This window comes from Silurus meridionalis, chromosome 28, assembly GCF_014805685.1.
Source record: "Silurus meridionalis isolate SWU-2019-XX chromosome 28, ASM1480568v1, whole genome shotgun sequence".
Lineage (NCBI taxonomy): Eukaryota > Metazoa > Chordata > Actinopteri > Siluriformes > Siluridae > Silurus > Silurus meridionalis.
The window spans coordinates 8,329,847-8,348,214 of record NC_060911.1 but is presented as its reverse complement, the minus strand read 5'-3'; the positions used below and the strand labels follow the sequence as shown (position 1 = coordinate 8,348,214).

General features: G+C 39.6%; 1 protein-coding gene across 33 annotated transcripts in view; it reads right to left on the bottom strand.

Moving 5' to 3' along the window:
- LOC124381468 (receptor-type tyrosine-protein phosphatase delta-like) overlaps positions 1–8,575 on the bottom strand; it is a 434,510-nt gene extending 425,935 nt beyond the window's left edge. For 18 of the 33 annotated variants that reach the window (XM_046843125.1, XM_046843116.1, XM_046843128.1 and 15 more), the window contains exons 1-3: positions 8,326–8,574; positions 8,092–8,230; positions 7,960–7,995 (exon numbers count right to left, since the gene is read on the bottom strand). The gene's annotated coding sequence lies outside the window, so the exon portion shown is untranslated. Of the gene's footprint in view, positions 1–7,959; positions 7,996–8,091; positions 8,231–8,325 lie in introns of all 33 variants that reach the window. The other 15 variants (XM_046843134.1, XM_046843137.1, XM_046843140.1 and 12 more) reach the window with 2 other exon arrangements.
- Between the last annotated feature and the right edge of the window lie 9,793 nt (positions 8,576–18,368).

Here is an 18,368-nt window from a genome sequence, read left to right as displayed (position 1 = left end):
CTCATCTGCAAAGCCCATAGCTGCTCAGTTGAAAGGAGCTTTACACTTGTACTTACTCTTCTCATGTTAGGAAGCTCAGCTTCCCTGTAAGCAAGCTTCCTAACTCTTCGTTAAGAATCTCAGCCATGTTACAGCACCCCTGTTGCACAGAGAGTTGAGGGCCTTGCTCAAGGGCCCCAAGAGTGACAGCTTGGCAATATTAAGGCTTAAACCCCATACCTTTTAATCAGTAACCCAGAGTGACCCAGAGTGACCCAGAGTAACAAGTAACCCCTTAACCACTGAGCTAGCACCTGCCTTTGGAAGAATGAGATAAATGTCGCTAAGTCGCTACGAATAAGATCCTCTGCCAAATGCAATAAATGAAATGTAAAATAGCAATACTAATAATTATCATATCTAAGGATGCTTCATTTTAATATCCACATTTATTAATTGTTCTTTTAGATTTAAAACAAACAAAAATATGCAAAAATAAAAGTATTATTTATTTTTGTTAGATGAGCTGCATCCAATATATATATTTATGATATTTATCACCTGCTTCTTACCCCAGATCTCAGGTCAAGTCAGTGATATCAACCTGACAAGCATAAGAAAGAGAGAGAGAGAGAGAGAGAGAGAGAGAGAGAGAGAGAGAGAGAGAGAGAGAAAGAAAGAAAGAAATGGCCACAGGGTGTAATTAGTGATAACTCCTTGGTGATTAAAAGTTATAAAATGGTAAAAGAAAAGATCTTTCTTTCTTTCCTCTCTTCTTTTTTCTGCTCTTCATTCATCCACCACTTTGACCAAATTCTCACCTCCACTTACTCTCTCTCTCTTCTAGCTCTGTCTCTATCGTTCTCTCTGTGTGACCAGTACAACAGATGGTGTATCTCGCTGCTAAGCCAAGCTGCTCTCAATGTCTCCATCTCTCTCTCTCTCTCTCTCTCTCTCTCTCTCTTGTTCTCTTTCTCTATCTATTCCTCTGTCTCGAAGACAGAGGGAGCAAAGAGACACTGCTGTCCTGTGCGCAATGACTTCCTGCTCCTTAATTGATTTCTCTTGTTCTTGTCGCCAGTGTGAAGGCATCCAGTAGGAGCGTGAACTTCACTCTATGACGTTCTTTTTTCTTTTTACCTTTCCTGAGCAATGTGTCCGTGTGTACTGCTTTCTTCTGACAAGTCGCAAGGGAAGAGACAGAGACAGAGAGGGAAAGAACATACGGAAGCACGAAGGAAAAAAAAAAGCTCGATCCCAAAACTCGGGGATGTCTTTCAATGGAGCTAAAAATATAGTCATCATCAGTCAGATCAGCATATGGCTCTAATTAACAGCACACACACACACACACACACACACACACACACACACACACACACATACACACACACATACAATTCAACTACATGCATGTGAAGTGAGACATTCCATTTTTGTTTCACTTCCACCATCTTAGATCACCTCTGCTCTTTTCTGTGTAATTGAATAGGGGTTTTATTAACGACCGCATTAACGTGCTGTTCGGATTCCATCAAAATCCATCACACGAGCGTTTCACGGAGACGGTTCCTGTATCGGGAAAGTGACGCTGCTGTTGTCTGGGATTTGAATTGGCTGTAAATAGTGCTGATCGTTTTCAACTGCTCTCCACCTCCAGCACTCTTCGGTAAACGAGAATCGCATCCATTTATTAATTTACATACGTACGGCTACACACGCACACACACACACACACACACACACATGCACGCAACACTTGCACCTCCCCCCTCACAGACTCCCACCTCTGTAACCATTTCTCTCGGAACTGTCATATAAATCAGTCATAATGGCTCTGATGTCGCCTTTGGTATGCTGACCCACTCACTTAACCACTTAATAAATGGAGGATTTATTAGAGACAGATATATATATAAAGAGAGAGAGAAAGAGATGAAGATAGAGAGAGAGAGAGAGAGAGAGAGAGAGAGAGAGGAGGAAGGGAGGAGAAATTAACAACGCTGTCAGACGGGTTGGAGTTGGGTTTCCCAATGAACGTCTGTCTAGAGAATTACATCCGATTTCTAGGGGTGTAAAGATTTACTGAATGGACACGGCATCCGTCGGGCTCGAGGCGTTTTTGCGATGGCGACTAAAAAAGATCAGAGTGTGTATTGATAAAAACAGGTATCGCTTGCTCAGCTCTTTTTTATCCGTATCAAATGGACCCCTATGACACGGCATGATTTCTTTTTTACATACCTCTCCTTTTCTACATGCCACTCTGTGCATCGTACAAGTAAAAAGAAGGCATGGCGTATGCGTCTAATGCTGCATTTGAGTTAGTGATGATGTAATTTGCTACCTCAGTGACTTCAGGCTTTAAAACGACATCTCCATCTTTTGTTAGCAACAAACTCGCCGAGCTAAATGTGGTAGCTGAGTGGTTAAGGCTCTGATTTGCTGATCGGAAGGTCAAGCCCTGGTATCGCCAAGCTACCACTTCTGGGCCCTTGAGCATGACTCTATGTGCTCTAGGGGGCGCTGTGTCAAGGCAGACCAAACAGATTTTCACTATGCGGTAAGGTACATGTGACCGAATAAAAAGCACCTTTAACTGTGATTCAATTCAAGTTTATTTCCACAGCGCTTTTCACAATGATCTCAAAGCAGCTTTAAAGAATGTAAGAACTGATTTATTATAGAACTATAATCGAAATCTAAGAGAATTATGTGTATTAATCTCCAAACTCACAAAGGGGAATTCGTCCTCATCTCGGTGACTCCAAGAGCGATTGATCAACAGATTAGTTTCAAGATTCAAGTTACAAGATTCAAGATTTTGAATGGTCACAAACATTAGTTGTATGCAGAATACAACTATAAAACCCGAATGGATATGAGAAAATATCATATATCGATAAGGACGTATTTAAAACACAATGCAAATATATTTACACATGCAAAAAAAAGGAAGTACAAAATGTAATGAGGTGTAACAAATATAAAATAAACAGTAGCAATGATTAGGAAACATGACGTCACTTCCCAAACAGGACAGAAGTGGATTTGAGAATTGAGTTAAAACCTCTCGCCGAATGCAGCGCCACAGTGCTAAAGATTTACATATGACGTATAGGATTATAGATCACAGCAACAGAGGTGGGAACGATGTCCTCGATAGAGAAGGTGTGGTCTCTGCGATGGAGCTGTAGATCTTGTTAGTTTTACTGTGGCCTCTGTGTCTGTGCGTTCTCCTAAAACTCAGGGTCTTCACTGGTCTCAGTCGAAATCCAATCAGAGAGCCTTAAGTTGCGACTTAAGTGTAGTACGGTAGCTGCGAGGGGTCAAACTGACTCAGCGCTGGGAGTGCTAATACACAGGGCTGCGATTCCACTAACAGCAATTTTCCTCTCTCTCTCTCTCTCTCTCTCTCTCTCTCTCTCTGAGCTACATCAGCAGAAAAGATGCAAAGGAAGAAGGTGGATAAATAAAGCAGCCACTTTTTATGTCTGCAAAGCAGGACATGAGCAGCAAGAGAGTTCGAGAAAGTGCCAAAGAGAGAAAGAGAGAGAGAGAGAGAGAGAGAGAGAGAGAGAGAGAGAGAGAGAGAGAGAGAGAGAGAGAGAGAGAGAGAGAGGGGTTTTGTTTAAGATTACTTGAAATCTAAAAGGATCTGCGCCAGGTGTACCGAATGATCCGTCACGGCGTTCTCGTTATAAAACCGTATATATGTGTGTGTATGTGAGTGTATCTGTTTGCTGGTGTGTTAATGGGGAGTGTCTAGCATAGCAAATAAACACAATGCCATATGGAGGAGGCTATTAACAGCCTGTGAAATGCAAAGTCTGATGTACTTGGGGGGAAAAAAAAATAATAATACACACACGCTGGAACAAGAGGTGAGTGAGTGTATCTGTGTGGATCCTGTTACATCATTATGGCGAGTGAGTGTGGATCGCTAAATTAATGCCTATGCAGGTCTGCTGGATATTTGGGTGAGGTTACCGAAGTCGATCCGGCACCATTTCTTTTTCCAGTGTATTTCAAAGTGCACCACTGTGAACCAGTTGACATCACGGCTGATGCTTTTCAGTGCTTCTGAATGAACGGGTCGAATTGTCTCAAACTGTGTGTCCATTCCGACTTCAACATATAAAAGTTCCAGATTAATTAGAAGTGTGTGTTTACATTATACATGGATGAAAAAACATATCCTCAAATCGGTTGCTGATATATAATATATATATATAGGTAGTCCTCAGTTTTTTTGAAGGACATGCATTCCGACCCCTTTGTTACTTTAAAATATCGTAAGTAAAGACACGGCCTAGCCTACTCAGAAGACTTATAGAATAGTACGAGGAAGTATACTGTAATTAGTTTATAATTTAACAAATTGCAGTGCATAATTTAGCAAACCAGAGCCATATACTGTGTCATACTTTATACACTTAAAATATTTGTACAATTTTTCCATATCTCTATCCTTATCGTAAGATCGGAAAAACACCATCGTAATTTGGGGACCATCTATATATATATATATATATATATATATATATATATATATATATATATATATATATATATATAGTGTCATCTGGCTTTCCCAGAATTATGTGGTTCTTTCCCAAGGCACAATTGTATTGCATAAAATTTTCCCTTCACTTCAATTAGGAGACCCAAACATGTTCCAGCATGACAAAACCCCTGTGCACAAAACAATCTCCATTACGATCTGCTTTGCATGAGTTGGAGTGAAAGATCTCGTGTTAAAAAGCTCTGATCCTCAACCCTATTAAACACCTCTGGGATGAACTGGAACACTGACTGCACCCCAGACCTCCTCACACTCCTACATCAGTACCTGCCTTTACTAACACACTTGTGTCTGAATGAGCACAAACCTCCACAAGAACAAAACAAAATCTAGTGGAACATCATCCCAGAAGAGTGGAGGTTATTATAAGAGCAAATTGGGACTAAATGTGGATTAATTGGGTTGTACGAGTAACTTCAAGTAGCACTTTGTCGATGTTGAATCATTTTTCTGGCTATTGAACATGCTGTACGACCAAAGCTTTCATGGAAAAATGTTCTTGCAGCAACTCAAATTATTTTTTTTCTAATGTATAATCACAGAAAGAAAAAAAAAACCTTCATTTAAAGTAGTCCAGGACCATCAGTTTTCCTGACCCAGTTCTGCCAGTATATCTGTATCACTTAAAAGTGAGAGAGAGAGAGAGAGAGAGAGAGAGAGAGAGAGAGAGAGAGAGAGAGAGAGAAGGTAGTGAATATAATGATGTGGTTGTAGGCACCAGGCTCTACTTGGGGTATGAGATGGATAATTAAGGAAAGAGGAAATGCAACTGTAATGGCGACTGGTGAATGCAGATTTAAGTACTTTTCTTGCACTAGATGTCTGTTGGTTGATTATGATTAGTTTGTTTTATTCCGAAAAAAGTCTGGCGTGAATATATCCTGAACACACACACACACACACTTCGCTCGCTCTCACACACACTCTCCCTTCAGAGCTTTTAAAACAGAGAATTACTGCAGACTTCCAATTGCAACTCTTGTTAAGCTTCAGTGGAGAAATGTTGCTGTTTATTAAACCACCCTCAGGAAGTAGAACTGCACGCTATCATACGTACACACATCCAGTGACTTTTATGCATGCACACACACACACAGTGGCCTGACCCTTAGGGGCTTTAATCAAAAGGATGGACAGAGCACTCCAGCACTTGCCCAAAAGTCTGAGATGCATCAAAGTGAGAATTAGTTCTGCTTTTATAAAGCCTGTGGGGGTTCAGCTACACAGCACAAACACTAACAACACACACACACCCACACACACACAACCCACACGCGCGCTAACACGCACACACGAACGCAAACACACGCTGCGCTCTTTGTGACAGACACATTTGAGAAGCGTTTCTTCCTGCAAACAGAGAAGTGTCTCGTGGGAAGCTTCGCGCCCCTTTTCCTGTCTCTTTTCCTCCCTCAGCTGCGCACTTCCATCAGAGAAGGAAAGATTGAGCTTTCAAAATGCTTTCCAGCAGACAGTCTCCCTGCTCGTTGCACATTTAAACTCTGTGTGTGTGTCTGATAGTGGAGTCAATATCGAAAATATCCATGTCATCCCCTAATATCGTGCACGGCCTGAAACCACACACTTTTTCACAGAAGGTTCACGGACAGAATTACGTTGCTGCCGAAAATACCGAACGCATCTGTTCCTCCGAGGCATTTGGGAACGCTTCTTCACGACCCCGTGAATAAAACCAGCTTCTGGTTAAAAGGTAAACAAAAAACGTATTTTGAACAGTTATAATGCTCCTATTACAAACTATTATTTCGACTCCCAGATGTTTCGCAAGCAATAGATTACACACATATACACATGTAGAGTAGCAGCAGAAACAATCTGTGAAACCCATATTTTCTTTTCTCAAAAGTAAAATATTTGGTGTATATATATATATATATTGTATAGGCAATTATACTATACATGAACAGCATGAACGTGTAGTAATAACTGATGTGTTATAAATGTGTTAGCTCCATAGAAGGCACCGTTTTCGTGACATCACCTAGACAGCATTAAGACAGCTTTCATTTTTGACAGATTTGAACAATTCAGAAACGTATCTTGGAATTTTAAAACTGCGACCTCATAGCAAACAACTACAGTGTGACTCTAAATGATGCGTCGTGGATAAAAACAAAATCGAATGGAAATTAAATATTGTGGATCGATCGGGTGTTAAGGATTAACGTGACGGTATTTGGGTCGCTATTGCAGCATTTCAACTGTTGTTTCGGACCCGTTTTCAGGGATTTCCTTCACTGTTATTAACTTCAGTGATGTGGGGTGGATGTGCGTTCGTTATTCCTGGGATAAGCGATCGTTTTCAGATTGTATCGTATCCGGGACAACTTGTATACTTCCAACTAACATACTAATGTTCTCGTCTGAAAGTCTTCACACCATATTCATTTTCACACACACACACATACACACACACACACACACACACACACACACACATACACACATACACACACAAAGGAATTGATATGCTGAACGGCAGAACGCTGTGCATCCCCTAAGGATGGGTTTTGCCTTCGAAAGGACTGGGCGTTTCGTTTCATCTCTTCTAAAGCTCGTGTGCTCTCGCGACGCCACCGCTGAGGAAAACTCGGCTGTCAATCATCACTCTACGCCGTATACTACTTAACACCAAACGGGAACACGGCGTCACGGTGAAGCCTCGAGCACCTTGATCCTTCTAGATTATTGTGTAGCATTATTTAATGAAAACGCATCCACTGGACTCTTTCACAGGATGATGTTGAATGTAAAGAGTGACTAGGTAGTGCTAGGAGGTGTGTGTTCAAGTCTGCTGTCTAAACTGTACACTGCCTTGCTCTCACACACACTTTCACACATTCACACTCTCACACACACACACACACACACACTGCCCGGTTCAGTCTAACTTTGAGTGCCATGACTTCGAAGCATCCCAATAAGCAGGTCCTCCACCAGTAGCTCCATCAAATGCAGAAGGTCTGCAAGCAAATCATTCACAAGGAGCTCAACCAAGTGCAAAGCTCTGCAAGTAAATCCTCCAACAAATGCAAGCAGGTCCTTCATCAGGAAGTCCACACCATGTGCAAAGATCTGAAACCAGGCATCAGGAGGTCCACCAGGCGCAAAGATCCGCGAGTAAATCCTCCAACAAATGCAAAGATCTGCACGCAGGTCTTCAACCAGTAGCTCCACCAAAATGCAAAGATCTACCTGATGCTGAAACCAGTTTCCTTTCATCCATCCATAAGTTTCCCAGCATGCCTAATTGCCATTCAGGTCTCACTTTAGTGTTTACAACAACAATAACAACAACAACAACAACAACAACAACAATGCCTGGTCAAGTGCTCAGAAATGAAGCAAGCAAAGAAATGAAAGGTTTTACTTACTACATATCCTGAAAGAAGCCTGCAAATCCTTGGGAACTGAAATTCAACCATAAGAAAAACAAAAACAAAAACAAATATAATATCATAGATACATGTCATAGAATTGAATAGCAGTAATGGGACTGCACTTACCCAAGAGCTCAGGAAGGGAAAAGAGAATAAAAACAATCCGAGAGAAAATCCAGAGGAGTCTTATCTTTCTTCACTCTCAGCCCGAAACAGCGAGGATTAACCTTTATTTAGTCCAAAAACACAGAGCTCTAGCAGTAGCCTGAAACAAGGGGACACAACATCAGAGGAGGAGAAGAAAAAAAAAAGTGGATTGCTGGTACACCGAGGAAAAGACAAGAGAGTCCCGGAGGATACCTGCGCTTTCCTTTCTGTCTCTCTGTCTCCGTCTGATCTCAAACCGGACCGGAAATGAGAAAAGTAAAAGAGAGTGTATGTGTGTGTGTGTGTGTGTGTGTGTGTGTGTGTGTGTGTGCGCGGTTTCGCTCAATGTTGTTTATTTCTTTTTTTTTTTTTTTCCATTCAAAACGAAAGATGTGAAGTAATGCGAAGCGCGTGCCGCCGTTACGCAGCCCGGTGACCGTTGGAGAGCGCGAGAACTCTGCGCGCGCGAGAGAGAGAGAGAGAGAGAGAGAGCACGCGCGGGCGAGAGAGAGAGAGAGAGAGAGAGAGAGAGAGAGAGAGAGAGAGAAAGACCGTGCACCTGCATTTCCCTAACGAGCCGCTTGATGGCCGGAGTCTCTCTCTCTCTCTCTCTCTCTCTCTCTCTCTCTCTCTCTCTCTCTCTCCTCTCTCTCTCTCTCCTCTCTCTCTCTCTCTGATTGTATCTCTTACTGCATGCCTCTCCTTTCTTCCTTTGCTACTCGTTTTGTCTCTCTTTACGTTTCCTCTCTGTCTGAATGTCTCACCTCTTTCTCTCTATATCTCTCTTTCAGTGTTTGTATTGCTCTTTCAGTATGTCAGTATGTCTCCCTTCTCTTCGGTTCTTACTTGTTGTGTCTCTTTTGTTTCTTTGTCTGTCTCTCTGTCTGTATGTCTCACCTCTGCCTCTCACGTTCTCTCCATCACTTTCTTTTGTGTTTATATCTCACTGTACCTCTCTCTGTATGTCTTTCTCTTTTGTATCTCACATTGTCTCTCTTCTCTTTCTGTCTCCTTCTCTCCATCATCTCTCATGTCCCTCTCTATATGGTTCTCCTCTTTTTGTGTCTCCCTGTGTATCTCTACTTTAATCTTCTGTAATCTTTGTCCTCTTTCTGTATCATGCAGAATTTCATTTTTGCTCTTTGTTCTAACTTGCTGTCCATGATGAAATAGCAGACGTGGTAATAGCATAATTCACGTCTTTTGGCACACTGACTTATGAAGGTCGGTGCTACCTGCGACTGTGCATGCAGGCTTGTACTTTCATCAGTTGGCGTGTTACAAACCTAGTCTTAAACTCAATCACTTTTTTGCTTGTTTCGATCGAGGCATAGGTCATTTGACCTCAATCGCTGACTCTACTCTTGTTTATAGTCCACTAACACTTTCAACAACGGACGTCTGTTCAGCATTTAGCTGAGTGGCCTGACATTTTTAAACCTGTCACTATCCCAAACCATGGTTCCTACATCCCTGAAGATGAACTGTGGGTCTAATGACCTCACTGTGGGCCTACCACCAACACTGGACCCACACCAGTCCGCCTGTCACCCAAACAGGTCGACAGAGGATGCAGTTTCCAGTCTGTTAGGTTGGGCAAACAGGTATCCTCAACCCTCATTGTAAACACTGGTATTCCACAGGGCTGGGCTTTGAGCCCACTACTCACTCCCTGTTCACCCATGAGTGTGCTCCTTTGCATACCTTTAACATCTTTAGCAAGTATGCAGATGACACCACCGTGGTCAGCCAGATCAGCAACGTTGACGAATCGTCCTACAAAGGAAGAGATCCGAAGCCTGACAACATGGACCTTCAACGCCATGAAGACTGTGGACTTTCAGCAGGAGACACTTCCCAATGGAACTGAGGTAGAGAGGGTCTCCACCTTGAAGTTCTTGGGAGTTTACATCTTTGAGGACCTGTCCTGGCACCAGAACACTTCAGCTCTGGATAGGAAGGCACAACAACATCTGTAATTCTTGAGAAGTCTTAATAAAGCTCATCTGTCCCCGGATTCTAACAAGTTTTTACCACTGCACCATTGAGAGCATCCTGACCAACTCTATCAGTGTATGGTATGGAGTCTTCACTGTGTGTGAATGCAAAGCCCTGCAAAGAGTGGTCAAAACCGCACCTTCACCACAGCTGACGTCTGCGCAGAGCTCACAACTTCCTCAAGAACTCTTCATATCCCACTCACAATCTGTTTAAGCTCCTTCCATCAAAAAAGGAGATACAGAAACATACGCACCAGAACCACCAGTTTCAGGGGCAGCTTTTTTCCATCCAACATCACACTACTGAACTCTACACTACACCGTTAGATCACTGCATAAACACTGTATATAACTTCTGTACAGTTAAACATACAATGTACATATTACATATTGTATTAATATACCCCTCATTCTCTACACATATTGTGCCTTACATGCGTCTGCACTACTATTTAATTTGTGTATCTATATTTATCTCACTGTGCATCCTGTCTAATATTTCTAATATATATGTATACATAATTTACAGTATGTATAAATATATTTAGTGTACTTGTTTATTTAGCTTTTTGCACATTGTATCAATGTCATATCTTTATAAAATTCTACATGTACCTTCACAACAGTGTCTACACAATTTTTCTGCTTTAGATCTATTTCTATTTGTCTCTCCTCTTTCTGTGTCTCTCTGCATCTTTCTATACATTCTCCTCTTTTTCACTCTCTTATTTCTGTCTTTCTGTATCTCTCTTTACGTGTATCTCTTTCTGTCTCTCTGTACAAACAAAACATCCTTACAACCATATATTGCAAAAAAAGTTATTGTTAAAACAAATTTTTGTTCACCAAATCAAACACTATCTTCTCTCTCTCTCTCTCTCTCTCTCTCTCTCTCTCTCTCTCTCTCTCTCTCTCTTTTCATCGGACAGCGATTAACGGCTGACATTGTTTATTTTCCTTAATCGGCCGAACGTGAATCAATCGGCTTCAGAATTGATCGGTTTCACGGGTATTTAACGTCTGGCTTTAACAGAGCACTGTTGGCTTGCCAAACCGACATCGACGTCCCCGCTGCATCAAGTTACACAGGTAAAGTGCTGCGTTCGCCCAAATTTAGGGAACGTGCAAAGCGGTATGTTAAATGGTTGTTCACGCTGTGAAATTAGTACGAAAAGCCGTAAGAAAACAACTTTGTCAACCTTGATCCTGGGAGTAAACCTGTCCTGCACAAATTAGTGTTCCCCTGCTCCCAGTACACCTGATCAGCTACAAAGCAGTTCTCTGGCCTAAAATGGGAGTGTCCTTCAATGCACCCATTAAGTCACCTGTCCATCACACCTATACGGGATCGTATAAAAAGTTTCGAGGCTTGTGGTTCTACCTGGTGCTATTCTGACCATGAACGTTACCACGTCTCGATTTCATCATAACGTTAGAACAAAGAGCAAACGTAAAATTCTGAGTGAATCTGTGCAAATCTGGCATGCGCACTTCAAGAGTGAAAGAACATCACTGGAAGAAGACGAGAGATCAGAAAGACCTTTAACGAGCTCAACCCCCTGAAAAGTCAACAACTTGTGCATGATGTTGGAGAACAATCCATATGATCTCACCTCTGCTCCCACCCAACTCCTAGATTTGGCTCCTGCGGACTTCATCTTCCCGAAGATGAAGATCCAGCTCAAAGGCCACAGTTTTGACACCATAGCGAAGATAGCTGAAAAAAGAAGACTTTCAGGACATATTTTAGAAGTGGCAACAACACTGGGAGCGCTGTAATAAATTAAATTCAATTCGATTCATTTTTATTTGTATTGCGCTTTTAACAATGAACATTGTCTCAAAGCAGCTTTACACAGATAATGTGGTGATAAAAATGAATAAGATGCTGAGCTGTGCAAGGAGACTATTCTGAATGTGATAGTGTGTACATGAAGATAAACAAAGTACTGTCTATTAAACAGAGCCAGTCTCGAAACTTTCGGATACCACATTGTATGTGCCACAAAGTTTTACCTTTTTTGCGAATACGTGTATGAAAAATGGGATTCTCACAAAAGTACTTGAGACGTCAAGAAAAATTGGCAAGAAGTTTTCAAACCCACCCCTATGGATCCAACTCAGCGCCTATGACAGGTTCTATCAATCTTTATCTAACTCAATTAAATTCCTTTCATTTTATAATTTGATTATAAGCATAAAAGTTCTGACAGAAATGAGAGTGCAGCAGTAAACAATCCCCAAACGGTCTCGGCTGTTGTCCGAATATGTGGTTTCAGCTGAACCATTCAGCTTTAAGCTTTTCTCAATCTTTGCTCACAGAACAAATAGCCACAACATGTGTGTAGCATTGAATGAGAAACAGAGACAGAGACGGACAAACACGGCGGATAGGAAGTCAGTAAGAAGTCCACAGTAATCAATGCTAATCAATTAACATTTTGAACCTACCTTGAATAGGATCTTGGGCCAAGCAGGAACTAGGAAGGTGAACCCCAAAGAGCTTAAACAAGGGGTAAAATGTTTAAAACAATGGTGAGGTGAATGACGTTATTAATAAGTATAAATCCATTAAAGAGTTCTAACACAAAAACACAGCGGAAGAGCCTTGGTTAAGTCAATATCTAAAAAGAACCCGTGTCTGAGGTAAAATAATTAAATAAATAAATAAATGTAGCACTTGTAAGCAAATATAAATCAGTCTGTCTTTGGCTAACATGTCCCATTATATGCCTCATAGTCTATATTCATTTGAGTGTCTAAAAGTATAAATATTCCTTTCTTCACTTATTTAATTAACTATAATTTTTTTCCCCCAGAATATATATTTAAAAGCAGCTAAATTGTAATTGCTTTTACATTAATGTTGCTGCTGATTCATAACAAGCAAAACCATAATCAAATCCTAAGTTATTTATTAAGTTATAGGAGCATCGTGTCCAGTAAGGTGAACTCAGTCAATAAAACAAAAACAAAATTACCTCCCGTGTTCATTTTTTGCCAATAAATCGTGCACGCATTAATGCATGATGCAAATCGTTCTTATGTTAATATATAGGCGTAACGTCACTGTAAAATGCACTTATTGATGTTTATTTATTCACAGCTTTGTAGTACAATATAAAAAAAATACGTGCACTGATTTTCCCAAGGGTTCGAAGTTTAAAAAAATAATGCAGCATTCATAATTGATGAAGTTGACATGACAAACCCACCTGATTTCTAGATCATACTCAGATTGATGAACTAGCAGAAGTGGAAGGATGTTTGAAGGAGAAATGCAGCAAAATATCAATAACTCAGCTATGTTATGACATTTAGTTAAAGGTCGTAAAGGAAGAATAGTCGATGCGTACTGTAGGTTATTTCTAACGTTCTTTAGTGGGTCAGGACAGAGGACGTGCATGTGTGTGTGTGTGTGTGTGTGTGTGTGTGTGCTGGGGATAATAGTTAACTCTTTCATGATTGTGTTTTGTTTAAAGTAAGACATTTCACTCATACAGACCAGCCAGTTTTGTAGGACCTCCCTGACCCATAACCCTCCGCCAACACACACCCTGATCCGCCAGGTCAAAACGTCTATGATAAATAAAAATAGAAAAGTTATTATTATACATATTATTTTTATATTTTGCCCATTCTGCACGTCTTTGCACTCAATTTCTTCACAATGTCTACAGGATGGCTTCATGGACGCAATGCAAAACAAAACAGAAGGTAGTTTAAGTGGTTCTGATATCATAGGTACCCAGAGATCTGGATGTAGATTTATTTCAGTCCCTAATGAGCAAACCATATCACAGATGAGAATTAACACTAGCCTAATTACGAGACACATGTGAGAATAACGATCAAGGATTAGACACCGGTAAATAAACTGAAAGACCTAAAACGCATTGAGAGTGAAAGTATGATTGATATTCTTTACACAGAGCAGATGCACTATAGATACAGCATCACCTTGGCCCTGCTCTAATACCCATCCACTTCCGCAACACAGTTTCTCCTCGGAGGGATCCTAGTCTCTGTCTTAAGAACTGTTCCAATAATTTAATAGCTGAAGTGAAGGTTGTTAGAAGACTGCTTCGAGGCAGGAGATATTGAGTCATCAGTGTACTGTAGACCAGTACTGTATGTATCAGAATTTGCCCATAAGGCACTGTGATCTTTTCAGTCTCTTCTTCAACTCAGCAAAAAATTGCTCTGTTTACAGACTATATGCAAGCATTAAGGTCATGATTTTAATATTTCTTAAGAATTACTACAAGTGCTCCATCTGCAGCGCTGACACGACCTCAATTAATACCTTTATTCTGCTCGCTAATTAGCAAACACGAGCAAGTTAATTAGCACTAAGATCCAATTTATTACAACCTATTACCAAAGAGTTCTTTGTTACAATTTTAAAAAATACATATCGCAAAAACAGTTATGAATAATGAACTCAGTGATTGAGAATACATTCTGCATAAGTTATTACCTTTGCTGTACAGGGTATGGAAGGAAGAGAACGTGAATATTATACATGTTATGAATGAGTAACAATTGTAGCATGTTACTCTCTAGTAAAGGGTTAGGAGACATTACAGTCGCAGATATACTAGGGAATTTTCCCACAGCCCTTTTTCTTTTTGTTCATCTCTTTCTTTCATCTTTAGGCTAAACCCATGGATCAGAGACTGACAGATTTGCTTCTCGCCGGCTCCCATCTGATTTCTCATGGATTTGAGGACAAAAGGATTTACATATTATTTCACTGGCGAGAATTCTGTTAGTTCATAATTCACGATTTTGTATGCTTGGTCTGTGCGTGCGTGCGTGTGTGTGTGTAGCTCATTTTCTTTTGACTAAGAGAACCTCATATTTATTACTGGCATTACTGGGTCTTTGCTGCAAAGTACAAGTGCGACATTAAATATGAACAGATAATGCAGCATTACGTCTGCCAAGAACAATGCAACAAAGCCAGCCATATGGGGTTAGATAAATCTGCTTAAAATGAACAGATAAATAAATAAATCAGCCCAATGAAGAAAGAAGCAAGCCCTATCGAATTATGACATTGATCAGATAACTGCTGTTTTTCGCTGATCTGTTAAAAATCCAGAGCCATCACAATATGAAAAAGATGTCTAGTGACATTAGCAAAAACAGCTGGAATGCATCAAGGTTTTTCTGCAAACAATCAGGAGTCAGAGGCTAAGTTCAGAGAGGTAAGCAAGGAGCACCTCCCAACTGGCAAAAGATCTCAGGAGGACACAAGATAGTCGGCATGCGTGCATATGCATGGATGTGTGTAGGAGTACTTTGTAAGATTTTACATTCATAACATATGACTGAAATTTAAATAGAATAAAAAACGATATTGTTTTAAGATGTTTGTGCCTTTTTAAAAATTCCATTGTGATTATTAATTAATAATTATGTGTATATGACTATTCAGGAATTCTCTCTCTCTCTCTCTCTCTCTCTCTCTCTCTGTGCATATAGCAAGTGTAATCCTCAGACTAGACCAAGTTTAGAAGTGACAGTCTGCTAGACCTGAAAAAAAAAAATGCGTGTTCCAACGAGGCCACAGTTGTGTATAATATCTTGTGAATAATCTATTTTCCTTCTTAATTAAAAACTGTTACTGCTAATTAATGTTATTTTCTGTCTCTAAACTATCACCATAAACACAGGAAGATCTTCTCGTAGCACAATCTCATAACCTGTAAATGTAGAAAACAAGCGAATTCTGTATAAAAAGAAAACATCAAATGGTCCTATTTTGAACATCTGAGATTGAAAACCATGCCCATGCTACCACCACCATCTGTACTTGCAGTTAGATACTCCCAGGCTGATGTATTGAAGGGCATCTTAGCTATATACTGTATAACTAGTAGCATTTTACATACACATACAAAAGACAGTTAATATATAATATTAATATATAATAATTAATTACTTATTTAGCCTAATTTCATAAATAGCCCTTGAACCTTACATTTTATAATAATATATATATATTCCAGTGTTAAACTATGTGTAAGCTGGTGTACAAACATAGTGTGCAAGTATCTCCTCTGTCTTTCCTCAAGGTGAAGAAAAAGGCAGACACATACACAAAGCCACTGCTTACACAGATAGAAAATAGGATAATAGAGATAATGGGGGGGGGATGGGGATCAGTAAAAATATACCACAGTACACTTTAAAGTTAAAACTTTTTCCATGAGCTTGTTTCTGTTCTTATGCTTATCTTTTGTAGATAGATAGCTCAAATATAAAGTAAATCCACATTTGCTTGTGGAGCTAAGAATTGCCAAAGGTCAACAATACACAATGCTTTCCTATCATTATTCGGTCGAATGTACAATAAAGCAGGAACACTACGTTCCCACCATGCAATGTCGAGTTAGGACTTGCACAGACATGTCCCCAGCTGGTGACAAGATCTGAAGTAAGGAGTGTGAACAAAACTAACCTGAATTGGTTTTGTATCGATCTGTGGTGTCAGAACGGTTGGCCTTCAATAGGTTTCCGAATGTAATTTCCTAGAAAGGGACAAATTGCAGGATAGACCAAACTTCCCTTTCAGAACAGGGTAAGAATATGTTCTCCTTCTCAATAATGTACTTATTTCAGGCTACTCCTGAATATAGATTTTCTGTGTATTTTGACATTACAAAACGATTTTAGGATCAGAATGGCCAAAAATCCCAAATGTGGTTCCAGTGACAGTTGATGAAGTTTGCATTGAGTGTGTTGCTTCATCGTTTAACATTTATTTTAAATCATGATGATACCCAGAATGCATCTTTTGGGGCTTCTTTGTCTTTTTTTTATCGACTATGATTGTGCTACTGGTATTTTGTATCCATTACCTGCCTTTACAATCACATGCATCTCTTTTGTGCTTTAGTTTTCCCATAGGCAATTTTACATTTTATACAAACAGACTATAGATGATTGAGTGCTTTAAATGAACAAATAAGCAAAATTTCTTGGCAAAATGCAGTGTCTAATCAACGTGAGGCAAAAAGGTGCAATTTATAAAACTAGAAATAGTGATTGTATGCTATAATCAAATGCTTTAAATGTGACCAAGTCCCCCATCTCCATTAAAATTATAGCTTAAAAATAATGATAATAATAAAGAGGAACGCTCTTACTTAAATTATGAATAGCCACATTGTGTTACACCAAAAAGGCTGTCAGCTTATAGGAGATGAAATGCAGATGGAAAATATGAAATTTATATAAGTGCCACCAAATGTACATGTATCTTCAACTTAATCTAAATTACTGGTGATTTAAATCATGGAAACAGCACATGCTAGCATGGAAAAAATCTACTAGGGTGGTGCGTTATGATATCTTGTCACATTGTTACTATTACCACAAATTTTCCTGTGGCAGAAATATTACTGAAGTAAGGTCTTCCACTGGATACTTCCCATAAATGTAAAATCAACATATAGTTTTATATTTAACCACATGATTGTCCTTAGATTGCTTAGATCATGTGCTGTACAAGTTCATGTAAAGTACTACAGAAGCGATAATGAGCACAAACACATACTTTCAAATTAATCCTTTAAAAGTACACCAGTAACCTTGCTTCAAGCCCACAGCATTCCGATAACGCTTGAGCAGAGAGATTAGGAAATTATGGTCTGGTCTTTGCCTTCGGGTGCATAAAGGTCAGTATCTCTTTGGCATAGAGTACAGGTTGTATCGGAGTTTTCCAATTTAAGCAACAGAATAAGCAGAAACAGCAGAGAGAACTAGAGAGGATCACTCGAGAGGAACATATGAATTTTTCTGGTCTAAAGAACATGCAGGAGTGAGATTATGTTTTGTTATATATATAAGGAAGTTGTACTGTGTAAATCCAAACTAAAACTAAACATCTTTACTCAGCTCATGTTCTCTCAATAGATAGATAGATAGATAGATAGATAGATAGATAGATAGATAGATAGATAGATAGATAGATAGATAGATAGATAGATAGATAGATAGATGAATGGACGGACGGAGGGACGGACGGACGGACAGACAGACAGACAGACAGATAGATAGTGTATTAATTAAAATTATTGTTTGTTGTCTATATATATATATATATATATAATATATAGTATAGAGAGAGAAGTGGGATGCATTTGTACTACTTTTTAAGGGTTTGCAAAATTTTCAGTTTTTTACATAAAAAAAAAAATGTTCAGACAACATACATTTAAATATATATTTATTGCTGATGTTGTG